The sequence below is a fragment of the Hyaena hyaena genome, unplaced genomic scaffold (genome assembly GCF_003009895.1).
Source record: "Hyaena hyaena isolate Hyena2069 unplaced genomic scaffold, ASM300989v1 scaffold_347, whole genome shotgun sequence".
In the NCBI taxonomy this organism is placed as follows: Eukaryota; Metazoa; Chordata; class Mammalia; order Carnivora; family Hyaenidae; genus Hyaena; species Hyaena hyaena.
In genome coordinates, this window is record NW_024080979.1 from 1250028 (window position 1) to 1277131 (window position 27104).

General features: G+C 40.3%; 1 protein-coding gene across 7 annotated transcripts in view; it reads left to right on the forward strand.

The window, feature by feature from the left end:
• The window catches only part of SRPK2 (SRSF protein kinase 2), a 255049-nt gene that overhangs the window by 101676 nt on the left and 126269 nt on the right, over positions 1-27104 (forward strand). The window lies entirely within an intron of this gene.

Below are 27104 nucleotides of genomic sequence, written 5' to 3' on the forward strand. Positions count from 1 at the left end.
TTACCCCAAATTACATTTTTTGTAAGATCTAGGTTAAAAATACTTGGCTTATTGTTGTAATAAATATTTTCTTATATGGAAAGGGAGTGCCATTTGTAAATAGCTTAGGAATTGCAAACCCACAGATTAGTCACATTCTGAAAAAGATATGATGCTTCTTCAAGTCTGTGCTAGGAAATGGAACAGTCACTGCATGCAGTAATGGTTCATGCCTGCAGGTAAGGACAAAATGACTCAGAAGTATTTTTAAAGCAATTATTTTATCTGTCAGTCAAATGATTATACCTGTAAGGAGATATTTCCTTAAAATGGCTATTTTACTTAATAAATGCATTCAAGGTATTTTTATCTCAAGCCAGAAATGAGGCTAATATAGTTGCCTATATTGGTATGTAAATACTGTGTTCACTTCTGTTTGCCAAAATTGTGTATACTACATAATGTTTTAAATGGAGGCTCCTGGGCATACAGTTGATGCTTACCCTTCTCTAGGTTACCTAATAGTTTATATTTTATGCTGATATTTTGTATTGAGGGTGTGTTGATTTGTCTCATCTGTGGTTAGTTTTCAGGTTATCTTTTTCATATTTTAATATTTAGGAAAACATATAGAGACATGATTTAGTACTTGAGGAATGATAGAGGAAAAGCACTGGGGGAATAAAAAAGAGGTGAACAACCTACCATGGTAAAATGGATTTAATTAAAGTACACTAGTGTATGGAGGATATGATCTGATTGCAAAATGATGACATTAAATCGATTTATTAGTGTAATTAGGGGAAAGACTTATGGCTACAATTTAGGGCATTACAAATAAAATGTTAACTGCTTTCTTTAGAAATTGAAAATAGAAAAATTTATTCACATTTGTGTTTATTTTCATGTAGCTTCTAACTCCTGACTTGTGGCTAGCCATCCGATTTTAAACATTCTGTTTGCTGAGATGAAAAACAGTCTTCAGCCTTATGAATGTTCAGCCAGTAAAATGGTGGTGTTGGGAAGGGGAGAGGGTGGTGGTGTAAATAGTGAGCGGTCCGGGCGCCAACTGTAATGTTGGAGTTTTGTTACCGGGAAGAGCATTCTCAGTGGGATGGCAGCAATAATTATGTTAGCTTTTTTTTGAGTAGTATGAATTTTCTATTGGTAAATTGAAGGCTGAACAGAATGGAAGAATATTAGTGAGAAACAAGTTAGGAATGGATGCGGTATCTCTAAATTACATTCTTAGAAGGAAAGATTCTAAAATATTTTGGTGATTACGTTTACTTATTGTATTATTATTATTATTATCATCTATTATTTTTAAAAATCTTTATACCTAAGCTCCTGTAGTTAAATTTGATGGACGTGGAGGATGCATGTGGTCATGGTTTTAAAGTTTAGAAACCAGCCACTATGCTTGTGACAGCTTTAGCCACAGTTTTACCAGAGCTTGCTTGCTTTGTTTGTTATTCTTCAGGGGGTACTTAGACATATATATGGCAGTTGTGATCTGCTGACTTAATGGGTGATAAATCTAATTTATGGGTCAGACGACACTTTGCAAAGATAGAAGTTGTTTCATTAACGTAAATACATTAAAGTTTCTTCTTTTTTGTCCTCTTTGTAAAAGACATACAGTGGCAAGTAGTCAGATCTTCTGTCTTTTCAATGTGTTTCAAAGAACTTGAAAAACAAGAATATGAAGTTAAAAAAAATTCATAGCCTAGTAGTGCTATATCCTGCTCATGCATTTCATAGCTTATAGTATCATGTAACATTACCATCACATTCTTCAATTCCTTGCTCACCGGTTACTTAATTTTAAGTCTTTGACTTTTTTTTTTTTTTTTTAATTTAGCTGTTTGAGTCAAGGCCTGAAGTCTTAAAGCTATTTGGAATTTATATATGGTCAGTATTCCACATGGTTTTTTGGGTAGAAATGATGAAGATACCTCTGTTTCTTTAAAAGAGAGGAAAAGTTACTTGTTTGCAAGAAACCAAAACTTACCATTTGGCACAGATGGTTTTGTTCACTGTCTGGAGGATAGAATGATCATTTGATATTTCAGGCCACTGAGTGGTGTGGAGATGCAGCATTTTAGGAGTAAAAATATAATAACTATAAACATTGATGTGATATTCCTGATAATTCTTCTGTCTCCTATTTTTAACCTGCTTAATGAGAATTACTAGTCTTGTGTGATAGCTGGTATTGGTTGAATTAATTTTTGCTGAGACAGTTTTGTAAAATGGAAGAAACAAAACAAAAAATAAATTTACTTTCGTAGACTTAGGATTCTTCATTGAAAAATACAAATACGATTTGTAGCAATATGGAATTTTGAAAATTGTTTTGGAGCATAAATTAGAAGATATGTTTTCTTAACATACCTCAATACCACCTTGAAATTTAAGATTGTTTTTTCACCTTTATCAGAAGAGTGGAGGTCCGTCGAATGTTCTTTTGTAGGGGAGGTAGGGAGTACTGTTCAGAATGGCTGACTCTGAGGACAGAATCCAATGGGTGACAGAAAGTTATAATTCTATTTTTTGGTTTTGTATTTCGGAGAAACAAAGCTCTAGTTTTATTTTTTGGTCTTATATTTCAGAGAAAGGGGAAAATGACAACTTACTCAACTTTTAAATTAAGGACAGGGAACATTAATGAATGAATTAAAATTACAAAAACATGCTGCCTGATTTGTATGTTATTACCAGCTAAGAGGAACAGGGATCTGTTGCATGAGGGCCCCCTTCTGCAGATTTTAGGAGCAAATCCCACTACGAGTATTTGCTTTTTAATCGCTGCCTTTTGAATGAATGAATGTATTCATGTTAAACATGGTATTGACAGGGCCAGGCAAGTTTCTACTTCCTCATCTACCTCAATTTAATGAAAAAAAGAAAGCTGTGAACATTTATTTGATATAAAAACTAGGTTTTCAAGTTTTTGTTTCTTCTTGACTTAGCCATAACACTTCTGGGATTTGGAAATCCATGGAGTGGAGCAGGTAGGGAAGAGGAGGAAAAGGAGTAGTAATCATAATATCTAGCAAAAAGGTAGTAATCATTTATTAAACATTTCCAAATACAAGTTTTAAGTGAGGAGAGAGAGAGGAGAGGGGAGGAGTGTGTGTGTGTGTGTGTGAGAGAGAGAGAGAGAGGGGGGGGGAGGGAGGGAGATAGAGTTTTTGGTCATGAAAGGGGTCTTATACTGGAGGAGATAAGGAGTGGAGCCTGGGTCAATAGCATCCCACATAGGTAGCACTTACTTACTTGAGTTTACACATTGCTAGCTACCTTTTTCAGGAGGAGAGAGAAAGGAAGAGGGAGAAAGTATCATAAAAATATTTATGGTATGGCTTATATCCTGCCAGTGCTGTGTAAACAGCATTGGTAAGAAATGTTAGAGATTGTTGTCCCTGCCCCAGCAGCAGAGGGGCATTGGAAACCCATAAAGAATGTGTGCTATTTTTGTGTGTGTATTTTAGTTCCTTTTCTTATTTTGGAGCCTCTTAAGTTAAAGAAAAAGGGCATATGATAATGATGCGTGGTTGCAGAAAGCAAAAACTGACCCCTGGAAGAATAAGGGGAATGGGAGGGGAAAAAACCCAGTATGGGACCACTTGAAAGAAGTTAAGTATAGGATATTCGCTGGATATTCGCTGGAAAGGGATCCAGGACCAAGGCATCTTTTATTTCCTCTTATGTTGAATGTATTTTCCTCCATGTCTCTCTGATGAACTAAGCGCAGTCATGGGAGCATAGCCAGATTTTTAAAAAATTTCCCTCTTCTGGGTCACCTGGCTGGCTCCATAGGTCGAGATGCGACTCTTGATCTCAGGGTTGTAAGTTCAAGCCCCACTGTTGGGTGTAGCAATTATTTAAAAATAAACAAACAAATATTAAAAAAAAAAATCCCTCCTCATTGTATTCCTTTCTCCTCATTGCAGATCCCAAGGTGGGCAGGTAGTTAGTGGTGACAGCTTCTCCCTTTCTCATGCTTACCTCTGCCTCTGTCTGTGTTTGCGGGTGGACTTGAGACCCGCTTTCTCTGAGGGTTTAGAAGAGATGACAGTGACTGATTGTGTTTTCTTCCTCTGCTCAGTTCTTATGCTTTCTTTTGTTTTCATTTAATTTTTAGTAATATGTTTATGGAAGATATTTTATATGGAAAGTGCACAGATCATAGATGATTATGAAATCCAATTATTTATTTTCTTTTGTTGTTTATGTTTTAAGTGTTGTATCTAAGAAATCCTTGCTGACCCCAAGGTCACTATGGTTTTCTGGTAGGCTTACCTAATAAAAGTTTTGGCTTTTAATATTTTAAGACTTTGATTCATTTTGGATCTTTTTAAATTTTGTTTTATTTATTTGTTTAGAGAGGTGTGTGTGTACATTCGAACTGGGGAGAGGCGAGGAAAGGGGAATAGAGTCAGCACAGAGCCCGATGCAGGGCTCAAATTCGTGAACCATGAGATCATGACCTGAGTCATGCTTAACTGACTGAACCACCCAGGCGCCCCCAGTTTGGGTCTTAGTATTAAGGTAAAGGTTGAGGTTATTTCCACATCTGACTGTTCATTTGTATCTGGGCTTGAGCATTACTACAAATAGAAATCCTCTGTACACGCGTTAGCTGTGCGCTGCGCTTGTGTTTTGTGTGCAGCAGCACCAGGTTCGGTCTCCTTGCTCTGCAGTATTCACCACACGAATATGCCTTACTTTATGTATCCATTCTCCTACCCGTGAGCATGTGAGATGTCTGCAGTTTGTTAGGAATGCTGCTCCTGTGCACATCCATACGCCTGTCTTCTGGGGACCAGATCTGTGCATGCACTTGTGTCGTGCGTGTACCTGGGAGTGCAGTCGCGAAGTGTTCGACTAGTGTTCGACTCGTCTGCACTCCCACCAGCCATGCTCCATGGCCTTGCTAGCTTGGTACCGCACATAGCGTTTTCCTCTACCATCCCATTTCTTTTCCCTTCCCCTTTTCTTTCTCTCTCTTAGAATACCGATGGGTCTGTGTGCCTGGGTGGTTCCATCGGTTAAGCATTTGACTCTTGATTTTGGCTCAGGTCACTATCTCACAGTTTGTGAGTGCAAGCTCTGCATCAAACAGGCAGCTCAACGGAGCCTGCTTGGGATTCTCTCTCTCCCTTTCTCTCTGCCCCTCCCCTCCCAAATAAATAAACTTAAAAAAAGGAAGAATTCTGGTGAGTATGCCAGTGTGAACAAGTAGAATTAGATGCAGATAAGGGCAGAATTTTTGAGGGAATTAGACGCAGATAAGGGACTGTTAGTGAGTATCCGCTTCCATGAAGGAAATCAGAATTAGAAGTTGAGGCCAAATGGGAACCAACCATGAGGTGTAGTCGTCTGAGGTGCTACCTGCCCACTGACTGATTCTGAACTGGATCCTAGAGGCCACAGGTGCTACCATTAGTTTTCAGACATGGTTTCAGTACCAAAATTATTTTTTCATTTAAGCCTTATTAGAAGCCTGTCATGTAAAACATAAAAGAAAAGCTTGGGGTGAGAACCAGGGAAGTAATCGGGGCCTTACTTCTTGGTGCTCAACGGCCCTGCCTTGAGAACCCTCCCACAGACCTCCAGGCTTCTTAAAATCCTTGAGGTACGTAGACCACCTTGGGATTGACCAAGAAGTTAAGACATTTTTTGATTTGTCCCAATTTTATATATATTAATGTATCTGAATTTTATAGTGTTAAATTTGTATAGTGTTACAGTTCATATTGTTCATAGTCTCCAAAATTTCTGAATCCTATGTCTGAATAAAATTGTACTGATGTCTTTTAATTTCTGTTAAAAAACCAACCAAACCTGGACAGTTATCTGAGCTTCCTTCCTGTTGGTCATTACTTATGTGGTCTAATGCAGTAATTTCTAGGTTATTTTGTTTGTTATCAATTTACACTTTGATTCCAACACTGCTTTGGAGGGTTGCCACATTACAGCCCGCACAAACATTTCGGAACACCGATCTGCTCAGGCAGGTCACTCCACTTTAAATGCCCTTCAGCCCTCTTCCCACTGTTCTTGGCATCCAGGAGAACTCTGTATCTGGGTCAGTGGGCACCCACACTCTGCATCCCAGCCACAGACTCCTCTGACTCCAGCCAGTCTCTCTTGCTTTGCTGTTTCGCTGCTCCTATCCTTCCATCTCAAGGAAGCCCTGCGTAGGTCAGATTACACCTAGTATAAGCCCTCCCAGAGCCTGTACTGCTCCTTTGTAGCATTTGTCATGGCTGCTGTTTGACAGAGGGGAGTATCAATGACATTTGGTCTACTTACTGGTGTGCTAAGTATTAGCCCCAATTTACGATCTTAAATATAGAAGTATTTTCATTACAGAATATTTTTAAATCATCATTTGCAGCATCCAAATTAGGAACCTTATGGGGAAGACCTTTTTTGGTATAGGGAGTCATTTATATTTATGGTATTAGCTTAGATTAATAAAGTATATCCGTACGTGGTCATAAATAGTTCTATATAATCGTGTTGTCGATTGTAGTCAGAAGCTAATTTAACTCAGTGTCAAGGTTACAAATCTTAGGTTTTTCTATCACCATAAAAACTCACCATTTGTTATTAAATACCTATTGTGTACATTTGTTACAATGTAAAATGGACATTAAAGTCAGTCTGAACCTTCCCATCTCTTTGCCAAACTGGTAACATCAAACCTTTTCCCCCAGATGTCAGTGTTTTGTATATCCCCTTGGTCCTCTCAGTCATGGCTGCACTCCATCCTTTATTGTTACTTACTTAATATCATGGTTTTTGTTTGTGTTTAGTTGTGGTAAAATACACATAACATAAAGTTCTCAATAATGCTTTTTAAAAGTTAATTTTCTTTAAAAGGAAATCTCTGTATCCCTACCACAACCTTTAAAAACAATTACTGTTAAATCCTGTCCAGATTCTGTTGTCTGATAAAGGCTTAGGCCTGCACCATATGCTCCCTCTGTTTACAAGGGAAATTAAATTGGCAAGTGTCATAAAGGAGCTTAAGTATGTGTTAGCACCACAGCGAGACGTGTCCTTTGATATACTCAGATACACTGAAAGAAGTTGGGAGAAGAGTAACTTTCTCAGTGTGTGATTCATTGTAATTCAGTCCCAGGTCCCAAGTACTATGTTTCCTAATGTGGGTTCATACCCCTGCAGTAGCACTTCCTCCTCCCTGTGGGAACTGCCCTCCCCCCTAAATGGTAGATCAGGGAAGTTTTGAACAAATGTGCACAGCTGTAAGAATAACAATGACAACAATAAAAAATAAACACTTCTCCTAACAGTCATATTGCAGATTCCCTTTGGAGCACAAGTCTTTATGTGCCAATAGCTGGAAGAAATTAAAGACCACTTTTAGTGTAGATTACATCTGTCATCCATCCGTCACCTGTCCATCCATTCAGCATTTATCAGCAGCTGTTGTGTGCTGGCCACTCGGTGATTGGGAAATCAGGGGCCAGCAGAAGCAGCACAGAAGCCTCGGATCTTACCCTTCACCTAATTTGGGCGGTTTCGTGGGCCTGTAGTCATGGACCACACCAGCGGGAAGTTCTTGGCATTTTTTTTGAAAGAATTACAAATAACCAAGAATTGCATTTTGGGTGAACTTACATTGGAACTAGAGCTGCAGTGTAGGGTATACCAACATTTGCCATAAGCGAACGGGTGATGCTTTTAAGATGAGTGAGTAATGAGGGCCAGATGCAGACTCTAGAACATGGAGACCACAAACCCATCCGAAGAGAGGTGGCTGCTACTATACTGAATTAAAACAGAAAGGGGAAAGAGAGTGAAAACTGGGGAGGAGGAGCACAGAGAACTCCCACCTTTTCATATTCTTCTTCCAAGGCTAAGATAAAATACAGGGGCGCCTGGGTGGGTCAGTTGGTTAAGCGTCAGACTTCAACTCAGGCCACGATCTCAAGGGTCATGAGTTTGAGGCCCACATCAAGCTCTGTGCTAACAGCTCAGAGCCTGGAGTCTACTTCAGAGGCTGTGTCTCCTTCTCTCTCTGCCCCTCCCCCATTCATGTTCGTTCTCGTTCTCTTTCTCTCTCAAAAACAAACATTAAAAATAAAACACAAAATTGTCTTTGTAAATTACTCTGTACATTTATGATAGCAAAGCTATTGGAAATAAGTGAAATGATTTGCAGGATGAGAGTATTCAATTTTTAACAGCTTATCCAATGTAAGGAATATGATGCAGAGATTGAAACATGATTAGAAGATTTAATAACACAAAAATGTTATTAAAAGGCATTGTAGGAAAAAAAAGCAGGAAAAGTGAAAAATAGGTGACCAAAAAAAAGTACTTAAAAGATGTTTCCACTTCTGTAAGCCCAGTGTGGAAAGCTTTGTGTGCGCATGCGTGTAGGTATGAAACGAGCCCATTCAAACAAATACACAGCTTGCAAAGACACACCGCATCACACTACAATGCCTGGTACGGTTATACAGTCCTTTTGCTTGAGGGATACGATACAGGTTTTATAGTGACATGTTGTGTTTTTGAGATCAAGTGTTTATAAAGAACCCGTGTCCCTCCAAAATAAATATGTAAATGAAGAGGTAGTTGTGGATCAGCTCTCGCTGGCTAGTGCCATGTGGAAATACAGGCCAAATTTTGCCAGCTTTTGTGAGTTTTATGAGAAGTTGACTATTTTTTTCCGTCGGACCTCTCATTTTATTTTTACTTACTTTATTTATTTATTTAATGTTTGTTTATTTTTGAGAGAGAGAGAAAGCAGGGGAGGGGCAGTGAGAAAGAGAGAGAGAATCCAAAACCGGCTCTGTGGTGACACAGATGTGGGCTTGAGCCCACAAACCATGAGATCATGACCTGAGCCCAGATCAAGCATTGGATGCTTAACCGACTGAGTCACTCAGGTGCCCCTTTATTTATTTATTTAAAGATTTCCTTTTGAAGTACTCCCTATACATGGGGCTCGAATTCACAACCCCGATATCAAGAGTGGTTAGCTCTACCGACTCAGCCAGCCGGGAGCCCCAGGTCTCTCATTTTAAATGATGGCACAAACTAAAAAGCAAAACAAAAACTCGTGCCAACCTCCAAAGAAAAGAGTATCTGCCATCTAAATTCAGCTCCTGTTAAGCAGTTTTATTCTGTGCTCTATAGCACATTGATTTACAATCCGTGAGCCACAGACCTGTACAGATTTATAGTAAAGGATTTTCAAGTCCTGTGCGTACTTATAAGCATTATCTGTAGATTGAAGGCATACAAGTCAAACTGTTGTTGTACTAAGAAATGTATCTCTGGGTTTTCCTCATGTTTCAAATCTGTACAAATACTGGTGAGCACTGCTCTAATAACCATATGCCAAGGTAACGGAATTCGAGAAGGTTTCAACTGTGTGGAGTAGACCTGCATTTCTCAAGGTGGGAAGGTGTTCTGTCCATTCATTCATTCTACACACAGTACAGTACCCACTGTGCTGGGACCTAACCTTCAATAAATTAACCTGAAAATTGCAGAGATAGAGCAATATCCAGTTGGTGCAAATGCCACCTCTTCCTTTTTCTCCTTTCCCCTTTAACTTCTTTTTACATCTTTCTTTTCCCCCCTCCACTCACACTCCTCCACTCACACTTCTTAGTTAGAAGAAGATCTGCAGTGCAATAGGAAAAGGGCCAGAGAAGATGCAGGTCAGGGTAGAAGGGTATGATGGTGGATAGTCAGAAGCACACCCCGCCAGCACGTGGCATTTGCTGTGCACCTGCTGGTGGTTAACGGCAAATTTGGCTTTAAGTCTCCTGACAGCCAAACTACGGAAAAAAGTAGTGTTGCTTACCTGTCTGTAAGGAGAAAATCTCCTAGTTACCACAGGAGAACTAAACCTTCTCTCCAACTTAATTATGATTCATAATATTTAACATAATCCTTTTTGGAAGGTATGTTTATTCATGTTCAAAAATTCAGATAAAAACAACACAAAAAATGCCATACTTTTATCATAAAAGGTCAGTTGCCAGTATTAATTTTTTAAGTTTCATATCATCTTTCTTAGGTTATTAAGTAATCTTCTGTAGCATTTTCTTTGTGGTATCATTTGTAAAGGCTGCATAGGACTGAGTCCATGATACGGAGAGGTATACCACAATTCTTTTTATTGAGTCTTGGTCTTAGACATGGAATCACTTGGAAAAGTCAGCTTGTAAGGCGCTCGGTCAGGAGTGTTAAATTGCCTCCACAATTTAGCTTTACACTCTTACTGGCAGCGTGTGAAGGACCTTTTTGCTTACACTCTCATTTTGGAGTCTCACAGTTGTTTCTTTTCGTGTTATGTAGACATCGGTGGACAGTATGCTAGATACTGTTGACTTACACCAGTCCCCTCTGCTTCTTAGCTCTTCTGTCTAGGAAAGCCACCTGTTGCCCTGACACCTTCAGCGTTCCGCTGGGTGTGCATAAATGAAAGCGAAGTCTGTGCAGTCAACTTTAACAGACTCTAAGGCAGTAGAGCATTCATGAAATGCTTAAGGTCTACTTAGTGCCTTGGTTAATGACTTTTCATTTTGTAAGGGATTTGGAGAACTTATATGGTAGAAGCTTCTCACCCCAGACAGATGACAAAACATGGCAGACTTTCCTTTTTTATTTTTTACAACATGTACAGGAATTAAGATTCTCTAATCCTCCTTGTCTAACTAAGGCCTTATGGGTGGGTGTTCAGTAGGTATTCACTGACTCTGTTGTAAGACTGAATCACGTTTTTAGTCAAGATCTTCTTTTTGGCCAACTGCATTTTTTTTTTTTTTTTTTTTGGTAGAATTTGGTTTTTCTGAGGGGTGGGGACCGTAGGGGTGTCTGTGCTTTGTAAAGTGGGAGGACTGAATGTGAAGTCCCAGCCCTTGGTTTATCGTGCATGCTGGGGGAAAAGAGCATGTGAGAAATCAGAGTGAAGTGAAACATTGTGTTGCCGTGTGGGAACTCTAGATAATAATGTAAGGCTGGGAAAGGGGTGGAGGAACGGATGGGAAAACAGGAGAGAGGATTCTTCTGTGCAGTGGTAAGCCTTGTGAATTTTAATGCTGAAGTTTACCGAGAGCCATTGATTGGCAGGGTGTAGCAAGGGAGACGTTCCGCCCCTGGTTAGAACATGCACATACTTCTTGGAGCATAAAGGTCTTTTAAGAAAGTCTTAAGAAACCCGTTTTTCCCTGTAGAAAAGAATCAAAGGTTGCAAGATATGTTGCAGAGTTGATGACAAAATGTTATTCATTTGCTCTGGAAAAGGGTGGAAACATATGGCAGAATTTACCATTTGAATGACAGAGGGTGGATGAATGCCTTGATACTGTGAGTATTAAGCACTGAAATGGATTACCAAGAGAGGCAATAAAGTGTATTTCTTTCCAAGATTTTGTAAGGAGGATGGTTCCTTATTTTTTTGGATGGATGGAGATGTCCTAAAGACAGGCAATCGGCCTGTCAAACTTTAAGTATCTTTTTCCTGTGTTATGTATGGTAAGTCGATTACAGAAATTTTGTGGTTAATAAATTGACACCTTTTTTTCCTGAGCTGTAGTTGCAGCAAGATTGCATTGAGATTGTACTGATAATGGATTTATTGCAGTGGTGGTATCTTTACGTTTCAACATCGATGCAAGTATTCATTTCCAAGTGAACAAGTCCAGAAATCGTATTTGGGCGTAATGAGCTGTGCAGTGTCCGGTCCATCCTCACGATGTATCTCTACTGCTCTCGCTGCCCAAAGGCCAGTCATGTTCTCAGCGGTAGCTTGGGCTTGGCGTGGCGGTCCACCTGGCTCCTGGAGAAAAAAAGACAGTTATTACTCCTGCTTCTTTCAGAGGTGCTGTAAAGTATTTAATAGCCAGTGACAAAAATGAGCTGCTTATCTGTGGTTCTCCCTTCTGGTAGTTGGATGGAATCACACGTTTTATAGAGAATGTTATAGGCCTTCTGATTCTTAGTACTAGATATTATAATGGATCTGTTTTGTAGTGCTAGTTAAAATTTTTTTTTTTTTAACTTTTTGGTCGGGGGGAGAGAGAGCGCGCACGTTCATGCGAACAGGGAAGGGGCAGAGAGAGAGGGAGACACAGAATCCGAAGTGGGCTCCAGGCTCTGAGCTGTCAGCACAGAGCCTGGCGTGGGCTTGAACTCATGGACAGTGAGATGATGACTTGACCTGAAGTCGGATGCTTAACTGACTGAGCCCCCCAGGTGTGCCTGTAGCGATAGTTTAGAGAAAAAGAAACCAGGCATTTCCCAAGAATGTTTTAAAGTAGATCTACTGAAGTTAAGTTTAAAAAAATTTTTTTTAAAGTTTAATTATTCATTCTGGGGGAGGGTGGGAGAGAGAGAGAGAACACAAGTGGAGGAAGGGCAGAGAATGAAGGAAAGAAGGAGAGAGAATCCCAAGCAGGCTGTACACTGTCTGTGCAAAGCCTGATGTTGGGATTGAACTCCATGAACCGTGAGATCATGACTGGAGCCGAAGTCAGACACTCAACCCACTGAGCCACCCAGGTGCCCTGAAGTTAACTTTTTCTAAAGGTAAGGCTCTGTCTAGTTACCTCTTGTGATTTGATACTTTTTGTAGTATTGAACTTCAGAACTCCCTCGAAGGGTTCAGTGGCATCACAGCCTGCATGTGCATAAGGCAAATCCTGTATGTCTCTGAATGTGAATTACTATGTGGTGACTGACACTGTGTCCCGCCTAAGTCCAGCACAGCCACCCATTTCTCCACTGGGGTAACACATCAGTGACCCTTTGCACTGTTTGTTGCTTGTTAGGGCATGTGGTACAAAATGTCTTTTTAAACACTGAGTGGAATAACATTTTTGCTCAGCGACATGGTCATGCTTTGAGAGGCATGTGGGCAGCAAGGGCTCATTTGAAGAAATAGCAGACTTAGACTTCATGTCTCCTGTCCTTCATGTTGGGAGCAAGCACCACATTATCAAAATTGTCATTTTCCCTCTAATACAGTTGAGATGGTGGAATGTAAAAGTTCACTGATGAATGATGCAGCTCAGAATGACTCATTTTTATTAACTAATCAAAAGCATTTCACTAGTTCTTGTGACCAGACAATGAAGAAAACGTCGTAGCCATAAAAAAGCTTGGCGGACTCCCCCCCTACCCCTACCCTCCCATACTTGTTTTCTGTACAAGGAAAACTGATACCAAAAGTGGCTAAGAGATTCATCTCAGGTTCCACACTGGACTCCTGTAACTAGTTACTTTCAGGACTCAAAGTTAAGAATTTTAGTATCTTGGAACACTGTACAAAGAAATTGGTTTGAGCAGCTTTTCTTTTCTTTTTTAAATTTTTATAGTTTATTTATTTTTGAGACAGAGCATGAGTGGGGGAGGGGCAAAGAGAGAGGAAGGCACAGAATCTGAAACAGGCTCCAGGCTCTTAGCTGTCTGCACAGAACCTGATGCGGGCCTCGATCCCACAAACTGCAAGATCATGACCTGAGCTGAAGTTGGATGCTCAACCAACTAAGCCACCCAGGTGCCCTTTTTTTTTTTTTTTTATTTAAAAAAATTTTTAATATTTATTTCTGCGAGAGACAGAGTGTGAGTGGGGAAGAGGCAGAGAGAGAGAGAGAAAGGAAGACACAGAATCTGAAAAAGGCTCCAGGCTCTGAGCTGTCAGCACAGAGCCCGACGCAGGGCTCGGACTTGAGAACGGTGAGATCATGACCTGAGCTGAAGTTGGATGTCCAACTGGCTGAGCCACCCAGGTGCCCCAAGCAGTTTTTCTTTAATAAAGCTGAGATTGGTTAAGTTGTACTAGTGCTAGTATAATTAAAACTCTATAATTCTCTGCTCTAGACAGAGAATAGAGTAACCTCAATGCCTTACAGGGCATCCTTCTGTTCACTGGTAGTTTAATTCTTTCAACACTTGTTGTAAATGTATAGTGTGGAAGGCTCTCTCCTCACTTTCTAGGTAAGAAAACCAGTGTGTTTATGTTTTCACAGTGTCCCGCTTCAGTTGGTGGTCGAGGTACTGCACAGCCAGCATCCTCTGCTCCTCACGGGTACACTGACTGACAAAGATTTCCATTGTTTCTACATATGAGGTGTCCTCAGTCAGGTTGCCTGCATTTAATAAGAACATGAACTTCTCATGTCTTCCTCCAGCAACTTCAGTGTTTAAACACCAAGAAGGCAGAGAGATTAGGGACGCCAAACTTGACCGTGAAGCAGAGCAAAGATGACTAGCACACATGGACAGAATTCACATTTTCGCTGTCCTCCTTTCTTTATTTCCCATCATAGCTTTACATGGAGGTTTTTAACTACAAATCTGTTGTGTGTGAAGAGAATTACACCATTTCTTAGGCAAGAGGAGCAGTGACTGACCTCCTGTTGTCGTGGAATCTGCTTCCTTTAAGTCGTGGCAGCCTTATAAGGGGAAGGTAAAAAAGATCATCAATAAACTTCAATACCAAGAATTAAACTTCATTTTAGGGGTCACCTGCCTGGCTCAGTTGGTTGAGCATCTGATTTTGCTTCAGGTCATCATCTCACGGTTCTTGAGATCGAGGTCTCTGTCTCAGAAAGAAAGAAAACATTAAAAAAATTTTTAATTAAAAAAACCCCATCTTTTTACCTACTGTCTAATTAGTCACCATTATATTGTCATATTTTGTTCAGTTAATGGTTAAAAACTTTAAACAATAAAATGAGAACCCTGTAAAAGGTGTAGTTCCTTTTTGGGGGGGGCATATATGATACTTCAGTCATTGTTAAAAAAAATTTTTTTACATATATTTATTGTTGAGAGAGAATGAGAGAGCACGAGAAGGGGAGGGGCAGAGAGAGGAAGATACAGATTCTGAAACAGGCTCAAGGCTCTGAGCTGTCAGCACAGAACCTGGCGCAGGTCTGAAACCCATGAACTGTGAGATCATGATCTGAGCCAAAGTTGGACGCTTAACTGACTGAGCCACCCAGGTAGGCGCCCCAGGTACTTCAGTGATTCTTAATAGCCATTCTGTATTATTGCACTTTGATGACCAGTGATAATAGTTCGGAAAGCTTATCATCATTTACTTTGTCTCCTCCTCCTCCTTCTGCTCTTCCTCGTGTATTAATGCCTGACGGTCACCCCCATGTTAGGAATTTCTTCCAGGCATGCTTTCCAGTTAGTCCTCATAGTAGTATTATCTTTCTTTCACAGATGGATTGTAGATAACACCAAAAGCCACAGAGCTGATAAGTTTAAAAAGTGCTTCCATTTTACAACACTGAATGTATTCACACTTCACCTCTAGAGAAAACGGTTAATGGCAGGAAGAAAGACTTCTGTTAACATGCAGCCTTGTGCTGTAATTATGAACCTATGGAGATGTGGTTCTGATTCCCAGTTCACACGGTACTGTAAGTACCAGGGCCCTCCATTTTTCTTGGCAGTCCACCGAATTTGAATACCAGTAGGGGAGGCCACAGCCACTGCCAGTAGAACAGGACTCACCATTTACCTTGTGCATCTTAGTGGTTCACACTAACCTACCTGATTCTTTTTTTTTTTTTCCTATGGTTTTATTTTTTAATTAATCCCTACACCTAACGTGGGGCTTGAACTTAGAACCCTGAGATCAAGAGTCACTTGCTGTAATGACTCAGCCAGCCAGGCTCCCCTTACCTACCTGACTCTTGAAGACATTTAAGGTATGAACTATTCACATAAAGGGAAATCTTCCTTTATTTGGAAATACCACTCATCAGCAGATTTCACTGGTGTGCAATCCCTTTTCTCCCGAAAGTTCTAGATTTTGTCACTAGCCATTTACTGAAATTGGAAACATTTGTAGTTGTCTTCAGTATTTAAAATATCTGGTACTGAAATACCATAGATAGGCTTGATACAAAAGGTTTCTATTCTTGGTTTGTGAAGAAGTTGGGATAGAAGATGAACTACAGGTCATCCGCAGTTTCTTTGGTTTCTCAAGATCCAGACCTCAGGGTCTCTGTCCTAGGCCCGTTGCTCGTCTCGCCTGCATTCTCTCTGAAGATGATCTCATCTGTTTCCATGGTGTCGAGTGCCATCTGTGTGCTGATGACTCCCAAATTTATATCTCCACTCTCCAATCTGAGCTGCAGACATATATATCCACCTGCCTACTTTACATCACTACCTAAATGTCTTTTGAAACCTAAAATGTAACTGGCCATAAATCAAGCACTTTATCTTGTTTAATCCTTCTTGTCTGTGCAGATAGACAGGTTATATGGCCAGTCTGTGCTTCACTTTCCTGTCTTACAAAATGTAGTTGTAGTGGGAGGAGAGGGACTGAATAATCCTTTTGGCGTATGGCTGCCCTCAGGGGCTCTAGGATCAAGGACAGAAATTACCCTGTGTGTTTAAATGTTCATGTTAAAATTTTACCCTGCCTCTGTGGGTTTAACTGAACATTATAAATATCTCTGAAAGAAAGCAGAAGGCAACAGGAAATTTTATAAGGTCTGTAAAAGGATAGAAAGAAGTTCCCTAATCTTAGCCCAGCAAATAATGAAGGTTTTTGCTGATGTGGGTGGTTGGCCTTTGAACAACATGAGTTTGAAGTGTGGGTCCCCCTTATACACAGCTATTTTTTTTACATTCTTTTTTTTTTTTTAATTTTTGAATGTTTGTTTATTTTTGAGAGAGACAGAGAAGGGGGAGGGCAGAGAAAGAGGATCCAGAACACAGAATCCAGGCTCTGAGCTGTCAGCACAGAGTCTGATGTGGGGCTTGAACTCATGAACCATGAGATCATGACCTGAACCAAAGTTGGACGTTTCACTGACAGAGTCACCCGGCATCCCCCCCCCCTTTTTTTTTTTACATTTTTATGTGTATTTTTTCTTCCTACGATTTTCTTAACACTTTCTTTTGTCTACCTTACCTATTGTACGAATAACAGTATATAATATACAAACTGTGTGTTAATTGCTTATGTTATCAGTGAGGGTTCCTGTCAACAGAAGGCTGTTAAACGTAGTGAAGTGATGGGGAGTGCAAAGTTACATGCGGCTTTTCTGCTGTACAGTGGGTTGGTGCCCCTGACCCTCAGATTGTTGACAGGTCAACTGTGTATGTGGCTTTGAAGTTTTCCTTTGCAGCAGCTGTGGAGCCACTGTCCTTTCTCTGCCAGACTTCTTGCTCGTGTGACTTTTTTTTTTTTTTTTTTTACCGTAAGAGAAAGAGATAGAACACTGCTAGAGGGAGAGAGGGAGAGAATCTCAAGCAAGTCCTACTTTCAGCGTGGAGCCCGATTCAGGGCTCAGTTCCACAACCCTGGGATCATGGTCTGAGCTGAAATCAAGAGTTGGACGCTCAACCCATGGAGCCTGTCAAGCACAGTGTGGGGCCCTGTGACCAGAAATGGTCTTTCTGTCTCTCAAATATTGTCACACTGCTCATTTGAATTTAAAAAGTAAATATTTATAGCTTTCTATAGACTCAGAGTCTTTAGCATCGTGTGATCTCCCCAGGTTTCCTCACAGTCTACATCTGGTTGGTCACCGAGTCCAGTTAATTCCCTTGCAGGCGTCGTTCCCAAGCCATGTGCTTCCCTGTGACCTTAGTGCACTGCTTTTATTCAGCCTTCCCACCTCTGGCCTCCAGTACTGCCCAGTCTCCTTTCTGACTGTCACCAACCCCTCCCCTTTGTCACCTCCAGGATCACATTCCTAAAGGAGCCTTCCTAGTCTGGTTTGAGAAGGTCTTTGCAGAGCTCTTTGAGAGCTCCCACACCCCTTCTTTTGTTGGTGTCTCCTAGAACGCCATTAATACATCTGTCGGAGAAACTGCCTGTCACCCCTTGAGATGACGAGAGAGAGTTTTATCCATCTTTGCATTCCTGGCACCTTGCATGTCTTCTGGCCTCTATAGAAGACACAGATATTTATTTGAATAAAGGATTTTTAATTTCTTTCCCAGTTACTAAGGAAGTTTACACTGAGAAAAGAATATTTTTTTTTTATTAAACAGTATTATTGGGCAATATTCTCTTAATTCTCTTCTGAAAAGCTTTGTTAGAAGTTTGTTTCTGTAGCTGTTTTACCCAACCTCCCTGTGCTCAGTTACCTTAAAGGATCCCCATTGCCTTCAGTGGGATCTCCAGTGGCTTCTTTAGGGTAGTAAGTACTCTTTCCTCATATCCACATTGCCTGTGTGCCATGCGCCTTGGGGGCATACCAGTGAGTTACTGGCAGAACTGGGACCTGAGCTCACTGCTGCCTGCCCTGCCTGGTGCTGCTTCCCTTGCCTCTGTCTCATGCCAGCAGCGAGCACACTAGGTGCAACTCCCCGAGATTGGATTGGGGAAATTTCGCTGATGCCATCTTTCACATTTAAATTTTAAGTGTTCGGCCGAACTGCTGCTGTTCATTCATCTGTTCTGATTTATAGATACTATAATCTGGATAACTGAAATTTAAAATTTTGTGCCTCTTCTCAAATTCAGAGTTTATGAAAATTCTCAGCTTGGTACACAGTCCTAAATTCACCATTGACTATTTAAGGTTGGCAAGTGACTTTGGGATTTTGAATTGAATCTTGGTCACCTCTGCTCCTTCTTATGTTCCTCAGCTGTAAAATGACATATAGACTTGGAAAATTAAGATTACAGTGTAAAGATGTCCAGGCTTTTTGAACTTTGTCCACACCATCTACCAGAATAAATAAAAATAAGGGAAGTAGACATATATTTGAGATGCTGCTTCCTCGGCAGGCTTTGAGCCTTTATAGCTTTCTGTTCTTAGATTCAGTATACAGCTGTAGTCAAGCCAAAGGTTACTCTTAAGGATTAGAGATCTGGCTTGCCTGAAGATTCATTGGGGAGCCCAGCTGGCCGCCCGTTTGGCTGCTGCAGGCCAGGCTAGGCCCTGTCTTGAGTGGATATGAGCTAAAATTAGACGATTCATTTTGGGTTGGCAAAGCCCGGGCTCTGGGTGGCTTTTGTTGCTTGTTTCAGACTGGACTTTGTATATGTGCTTGTGAGTGGATCTTTGTGAATACAGTAGAACCTGATAATACTCTGCTCTACTTACTGTGGGGCTTTGTCTACAGCCCCCACTCTTCACCCCCCAGAAACTGTTAGCCTCTTGCTCACAAACAGGCAAAGGAAGAGGGATTCTGTCAGATAACTTAGAGCTCTGAAACGAAAGGGGCATTTGAGATGGTGTAGCTCATTTTATGGATGAAGTAGCAGACCCAGAAATGTTGTCCATCATGAATCAGGTGATAATCGCACAAGATAGAAATGACAGCAGGGGACATATAGAAAAAATATATCAATATGATTTGGTCCTTGGGCTTGGAGTAAGGTTATCATGCAGCGAATGGCAGACTATTGACAGTGGCCCTGCCCTGATAACCTTTCCTTGGGGGAAGATTTCCTTCTACTATTTTTAAGCTTTTCCAGCTGTCTGTTTGAGAAGGATGGAGGGAATGACTGATCATAATAGAAGTCCTTGAGAATTGTCTCACCACTTTGCTGGAGAGGCAGTGGGACTGTAGGAAGGGAGGAAGAGGAGAGGCTGTGCCAACAGAAGATCAGATCCCGCTTGATCTCCATCTTGCACGGGAGCTTTGTTTCCTGTAAGGGAAGGGATCACCTTGTGGTGATGGATTTATAGAACATTAGTGCTGAAAGAGCATGAAATATTAGAAGAGAGCCTATGGGCTTTGGAGCCAGGGACCAGAAACTAAATCTTGGCAAGCTACCTAACTTAAGCCTTAGGTTTTCTTGATCTTCAAAATAAAGACAATAATGCCCACCTAACAGGGGATTGTGAGGATTTAAAGAGATAATGTTTATCAAATGGGTGCTCAAGAGGCGGTAGGTGGTATTGTTTTCTGATCACATGCTCTGGAATCAGGCTGGATTTTCTAATGCGCTCAGACACTGAATTGCTTTGTTTACCTTGGGCAAGTCGGTAACCTTCTCTGGGCCTTAGTTTTGTAGGTGTATACAGCAAGTGTAATCATACCAGTTGGGAAATCATTAAATGGCTGATTACCATTCAGTAAATGGTTAAGGAGCTGGTAGGTACCACGGAGGAGGAATGTCTAAATTTAACCTGATGGTCCTGTTCTGTATCTCAGGTTGTTACCATCTAATTTTGGTATCAGAATTAAGAGTTCTTAATCAGCTTAGCGATACCCACAACCCTCAGACCAGCTTCAGAATTAGAGTTCTTAAAAGTTTATTTATTTTGAGAGAGTTTAAGCAAGTGGGGGTGGGGCAGACAGAGGGAGAGGGAATCCAAGCAGGCTCCACACTGAGTGCAGAGCTGGACATGGGGCTTGAACTCAGGAACTGTGAGATCATCCCCTGAGCTGAAATCAGGAGTCGGACGCTTAACCTACTGATCCACCCAGGCACTTCTAGAATTGGAGTTCTTTAGATGCAGAATTTCAGAATTTCAAAAAGAAGTTTTCATCCCTTCCCTACCATACCGTCTCTTTTTAAAGAGTTATTTTGTATTCTGACACTATTTCAATGTTTTCACTTAGAGTCGTTATATCTAAATTCTTTCCTTCAATTTGGTAAACTGGTTCTTGATCATTCTTTAAAAGGCAAACAAACAAAATGAAAATAAAAATAAAGCATTGCAAGAGTGCCTGGGTGCTTAGGTGGTTAAGCGGCAGACTCTTGATTTCAGCTCAGGCTGTGGAATAAAGCCCTGTGTCTGGCTCTGCGCCGAGGGTGAAGTCTGCTTAAGATTCTCTCTCCCTCTTTAAAAAAAAAAAAAAAAAGAATCTGCTGAACTATTAAAAAAATAATAATACAGCATTGCAGATTGTGGACTGGAATTGTGCTGCCAAAGATTACTTAAATTAAACATCTTAAACTGGCAGATATTCAGTATATATATATATATGGTAAAAAAAAATACCGATAAATAAACATTTGGGTAAATATCAGGTAAGTATTTTCATTTATGTTAAGTAAAGTCCTCCAGTAAATCAAGAGCATGTTGAAAATAGAACATATGAGAAAAAACATTTTACAAAATATTATTTCAAAGCAATATTCTTCCTCTTTCTCCAGCAATCTTGCTTGCCATTTTTAGAGACCAGTGAGGTTCAAAGGTCAGCTGTTAGAACTGTACTTTCCTGAAACTACAGTTAACGTTAAGAAAGTTTTTGTTTCTTTTCTCCACCCTCTCCACCTCTCCCTTCATCCTGGCCTGTTGGTAATTTTTGTCTGGGATTTATACGTAGCGAACTTTACAAACCATACATAGTATGTAATGCCTCACACGATTTTTATACCCTTTCTGTACTCTGGGGACTTGGTTTAAAGAAATGTTTTAAAGTGTGTTTGTTCACTACTGCTTCCAGATAAAATTATTATTTCATATCACTCCATAAAAGGATAAAAGTACGTTTATAAAACTACATTTGACCTTTGAGGCTGAGCCCAGTGTATGTGATTTGGAGACGACTTCCCTCTCCGGTAGGTAAAATATGATCAGTGGAGGTGGGGAATGTGAGCAGGATTCATCTTCAGAAAAGAATACTTGCAGGAAAGGAAATAGCCTGTAGGTAAGGAGTGGCTGCTGACTAAGGCAGAAAACCAAAAGCGAAAGCTGCTGCAAAGCAAGATACTGTTTTAAACGGGGAGGGAAAAAAGTAAGCTCAAGGGATTCTGGCTTTCTTATTCCTATCAACGATGCATTGCTGTTTTTGAATCCATACTCTGATTTCCCCCTACTTGGTTTTTCTGTTGTTGCTTTGTATTGTAGAGTACTTTTCCTGCGTCTGGTTCTGTCAAATCAGTCTGTTAATTAGGATTTATTGATTGATGTTTTGCTCTCATCCCATCACATCTTGTCAGCTTCTAGGAGTATGTTTGAAACAGTGTATTTTGATTTTCCCCTTCAGCCTTCTTACGGGCTCTGACCTACTTAAAGGGGGGAAGAAAACCCCAAAAGATAACACTATTTTGGGTGTGAAGAACTGGGTGTACTGTTTCATTGATGCCTTGATCATTCAGGGAAAAGTCCTTTGTTCTCTTTGTTTTTTATTGAATGACTTCCTGTGCAAAGACAAATTGGGTCAACATTTTTTCTGACCTAAGAAGGAAGGGGCAATACCTGTATTTTGCATTTTCTGATGCTAATTATATTGTAGGTTTTTAAAATGTTCTTCATTAAAATTTTGGATTTGTTAGAACTTAGATTTATCTTCTTGTTCCACTGTTTGCCAATTGATAAAAATAAATTGTGCTAGGGAAAGATAATCTATAATTCGTGGCGTCTCCTGATGAATGGTACAGTTTCTAAAGTAGAGGTTTCTAATCAGTAGGCTGAGCTATTCAGATATGTAAGGCAACCGTATGGTTGGGTATGCCAAGGGAGCTCCAATTTAAGGATGCTTTCTTGGCTTATTAATAAAGGAAGGAAGGAAAGAAGCCCTTATGGAATGATGAATTATGTGGTGATCCTTGCTTCATGTCTCCATAGATCTCTAGTGTGGTTAATGCATCCACACTTTGTTCTCAGGGGTCAAAATGTCCATTTGGGAAGAAAACTTGGAAAGGTGTGTTCCAAAATGATTGTGGTTGTGTCTGTCTAGTTAGTGGGATTGTAAATGATGTTACATTCTTCACTGAACTTGCTCTACTTTCCAACTTTGTACTAAACAAGATAAGTTTGTTATTAAAACCAAAACAAAAGAACTACATTTTAAAAATTGTTCGTGTTTAACAAAAATAAAACAGAGACTGTGTAATGGTGAAGCCTGTCAATCAGGCTTTTGCATTCCAAACTGATGGTGTATATTTTAACTAGAAATACAGTTTATTGGAATGACTGAAGTATACTTGACTCTCAAACAATGAGGAGATTAGTAAAAAAAAAAAAAAAAAATCTGTATGTAACTTTTGACTCCCGAAAACATAACTACTGTGTTATGGAGTCCTACTGTGACTGGAACCCTTACTGATACTGATTAGCACATATTTTGTATGTTACATGTATTATATACTATATTCTTACAATAAAGTAAGCTAGAGAAAGGAAAATTATAAAAATCATAAGGCAGAAAAATAATATTTGTAGTACTCTACTGTATTTATCAGTACTATAAGTTTATGTCATCTGTTTATAAGATGAACTGTCTATCAGTACCTGCTTTGATATTGTCTTACCTGATAAAAAACCACTATAGCCATTATACATATTACTTACACTAGACATCAAAAAATGAAAACAAACTTAGGGCACCTGGGTGGCTCAGTCGGTTAAGTCCGGTTTCTGCTCAGGGCGTGATCTCATGGGTCATGAGTTCGAGTCCCCTTTCAGGCTCTGTGCTGACAGCCTGGAGCCTGCTTTAGATTCTGTTTCCCTCTCTCTCTCTCTCTCTCTCTCTCTCTCTGCCTCTCCTTGACTTGTGTTCTCTCTCTCTCTGTCTCTCTTTGTCTCTCTCTCTCAAAAGAAAAATGTTTAAAAAATTTAAAAAGTAAAAGAAAACAGCCCCCCCAAAACAACAAAAAGAAAATGTGAAAAAGAAATGTATGTTTATTTATAGGTGTGAGTCATAACTCTGATAATGAAGAAGCAAGAATATGGTTGTTTTATGATAGCCTAGTATGATCTATATGATTGCTTCACAGGAGCCTAGTTTCTACATTAGTGAATGAATCGTTATAAAACTTTTGTGCCACACAGTATTACAGTCCTGTTCATAATAAAGTATTGGAAACATTTTTGCATTAAACAAATCACTCATCTGTGATGATAGACATAAGAGTTTCCTCCAGTTATGAGAGAGGGAGGCATACTGTATAGTAATGTAATTCTTTGGAAGCACAGTTATAAAACAAAATTAACGGTATTTTATATTAACTATCACTCGCCTGATGCCTACGTAAGGATGGACTTTCCATTTCCACGCAAGTCTTGATACAATGTTCCTCATGGTGAATATGTGGGTGATGATGACGATGACACAGAAGTGTCTCATCCATTCCTTGCTGCGCAGTTATTAGATATTTACACAAAGACACACACATACACAGCAGTTTATTAACTGCATGGCATGATGAGTGTTCACTCTTCACTGAGTGGACATGGACCATCACAAAGTCTTGTCATCTTTGGGTTGTGTAGTCTGTGGGGGAAGAAACAAAAGAGGAGGGGTTGGTCTTACCGTCTTCGGAGTGGCAGAGGTGGAAGGGGAGGTGAGGGGGTGTAGACACGCTGGTATGCGTAACCTTATGGGGATACATCGTAATTTCTGGCTTTTTTGCTTTTTTATTTCTCTAAAAATGTTTCTAAGATCCATGCCTTGAAACCGTTTACCCACCTACCATTTCTGCCACATCAGCAGTCCCTTTCATGATTTCCTTGATTGACTCTTTTGTAAATCCTGTGAAGTGATGCAAAACATCTGGTCAGTTTGCTCCAGTAGGAGTATTCTTTCAGCCTTGATGGCTTTCATGGCTTTTCCTAGAACAGTGGCATCTTCAGTGGTGTAATCCTTCCAGACTCTCATGATGTTCTGTCAGGGTTCTCTTCCATAGCATTCACAATGCTATACGTTGCTCATACATCACCATGCGTAATGAGCCTTAAAGTTTCTTATGACCCCCTGATCTAGAGGCTGAGTGAGAGTCATTGTGTTTTGGGACAAGTAGACCATTTTGATACCTTTGGTGTTGAACTCATGGGGTTCTGGGTGGCCAAGGGCATTGTCCAATATTAAAAGAACTTTATTTAAAATTGTTTTAATGTTTATTATTTTTTGAGAGAGAGAGAGGGGGGGAGGGAGGGATAGAGATGGAGACGCAGAATCCAAAGCAGACTCCAGGCTCATGGAGCCCAATGCAGGGCTTGAACCCTTGAACCATGAAATCATGACCTGAGCTGAAGTCAGATGCTTAACCAACTGAACCACACAGGCATCTCTTAAAAGAACTTGAAAAGGCAAGCTACCCCTTACTGTCAAGGCACTTGCTGACTTTAGGGACAAAGCTTGAGGGAACCCACCCAGAGAAAGTGTTCTCACCGTGTAGGCTTACTTGCTGTACAACCAGACATGGGCAGCTGATGTTTATCGTTGCCCTTCCAGGCTAGGAGGTTAGCAGCTGTACAGACAAGGGTGGTCCTCATCATAAATTGGACTGCATTTGCACAAAACAGTAGAGATAGACTATTCCTGCCTGCCCTAAGTCCTGGCCCTTGCTTCTCTTCATTTCTTACGAATGTCCTTCGTGGCACTTTTTTTTCCAGAATAGGGCACTTTTGTCTGCATTAAAAACCTGTTCAAGCAGATATCCTTTCTCCTCAGTAATGTTCTTAATGGCGTCTGGGAAGTCATCTGGTATCTCCTGCTTGGCAGAAGTGGCTTCTCCTGTTAACTTATTTTTTTTTTTTTTTTAAGCGAAATCTCTTTCTAAAATTATCAAACCATCCTTTGCTGGCATTAAATTTTCCAGCTTTAGATCGTTCACTTTCCTTTTTCTTGAAGCTGCCATATAATGACTTCGCTGTTTCTCGAATCGTCCCAGCCTTTAGAGATATGCCTTTCTTTTTAGCAATCCTGCACCCACATTAAAGATGAATTTTCAGTACAGGATAAAAATGTATTTTGCAAGAAGTCCAAGGTTTTTGTGCCTCCTGGCATAGCAGCAGTGACAGATTCATTAACTCCCTTTTCTTATTTCTACAGTGGTCCTTGTGCTGGGTTCATTTATCTGGAAATGGCGGACACCTGAAGCTGCAGACCTCAATCCACATGCTTGCCACACCATGTAACTTTGTCTTATAAGGTCACACTTCTTGGGAGCACTTTCAGCCTCACTAGTGGCACTTCTTATGGGTCCCCTGGTGTTACTCAGGGTTCACAGTATTGCACTAAACACAGTGAGAAATGCACGAGAATTGTGAAAGATGACCTTTACAGAGATACACAGCTTACTGGAGAGACAGACTGCGTGTTCAGTATGCATGTCACCTTGAGCTTTAAGGGGATACTCGCTACACTTAAGCTCACCACGGTAGTAACAGGAGGTGGCTGTGAAGTTTCTACAGGAGCGCGGTGTGTGTTGCAGTTAATTTTATGCAGTTAATGATTTACTGCTGCGTCTTTCTCTTGCCTGCACATGGGCACCACGTACAGTCTGTGTGTGTGTGTGTGTGTGTGTGTGTGTGTGTGTGTGTGTGTATGTTTTGATAAATTTTAACTTTTTATAATAGGTTTGTGTATATTTTACGGTAGTAAGTGATAAAATAGTGTAGTACCTACATATATTTTATGCATTTGTGACATACCTAATTTTTCCCTTAAAATTTAGTTTGTCTACAAGTTTATTCAAATTGTCACAAATCTCCAAAAATCTTTCCAACGAAAAGTTGAAAAAAAAAATCCCCATATAAGTGGATCTGCCCAGTTCAAACCTGTGTTGTTGAAGGGTCAAGTATAGGAACGACAGAAAAGCTAAGGGACTGGTGGAGAGACAGCAGCCACCGCCACGCCACTGGAGCAGGCTTGGGTTGTAATGGCTGCTGGCCACTACTGTAGCTCAATGCCTCGCGCTCTGAGTTTGTTTCCTGGACCACTGGCCTGTGCTTTGGCCTTCAAGGAGCAGGGGCACATCTCCTCCTCTGCTCTAGGAGTGGGAGGCAGAGTTTTATGGTGACTCCTCTATGAACTTTTCTTACCACCTATTCACACCCAACAGATGAGACTAAGAATAATAATAGTAATAATGGTCTAGTTTTCTTGATATCCCATCTATTAGGAATTTGAAGAAGCATGCAGCATCTTTAAAAGGAATCTGCTTTGGTTTGAAAATGATCATTAATTACCACTTGTTGAAAGTCCCAACTCATGTTGATTGGCTGTTGTTTTCTCCACAGGACTCAGCCCTTACTTAGAACCTCTTGTCATTTGCCTGGTTGGGGGAGTATGGGATAGTTATTTTGACAGAGGGGTTGATTTAGATATATGCTTTGCCTTTAGTTCTGTGTTATTTTGCTCATGAATTGTTTCAAACATAATAATACTGTAGCTTTTTTAGTGCCTTAATTGTCAGAGTATGCTGCTGCTGTTATTGGCTGTTTATAAAC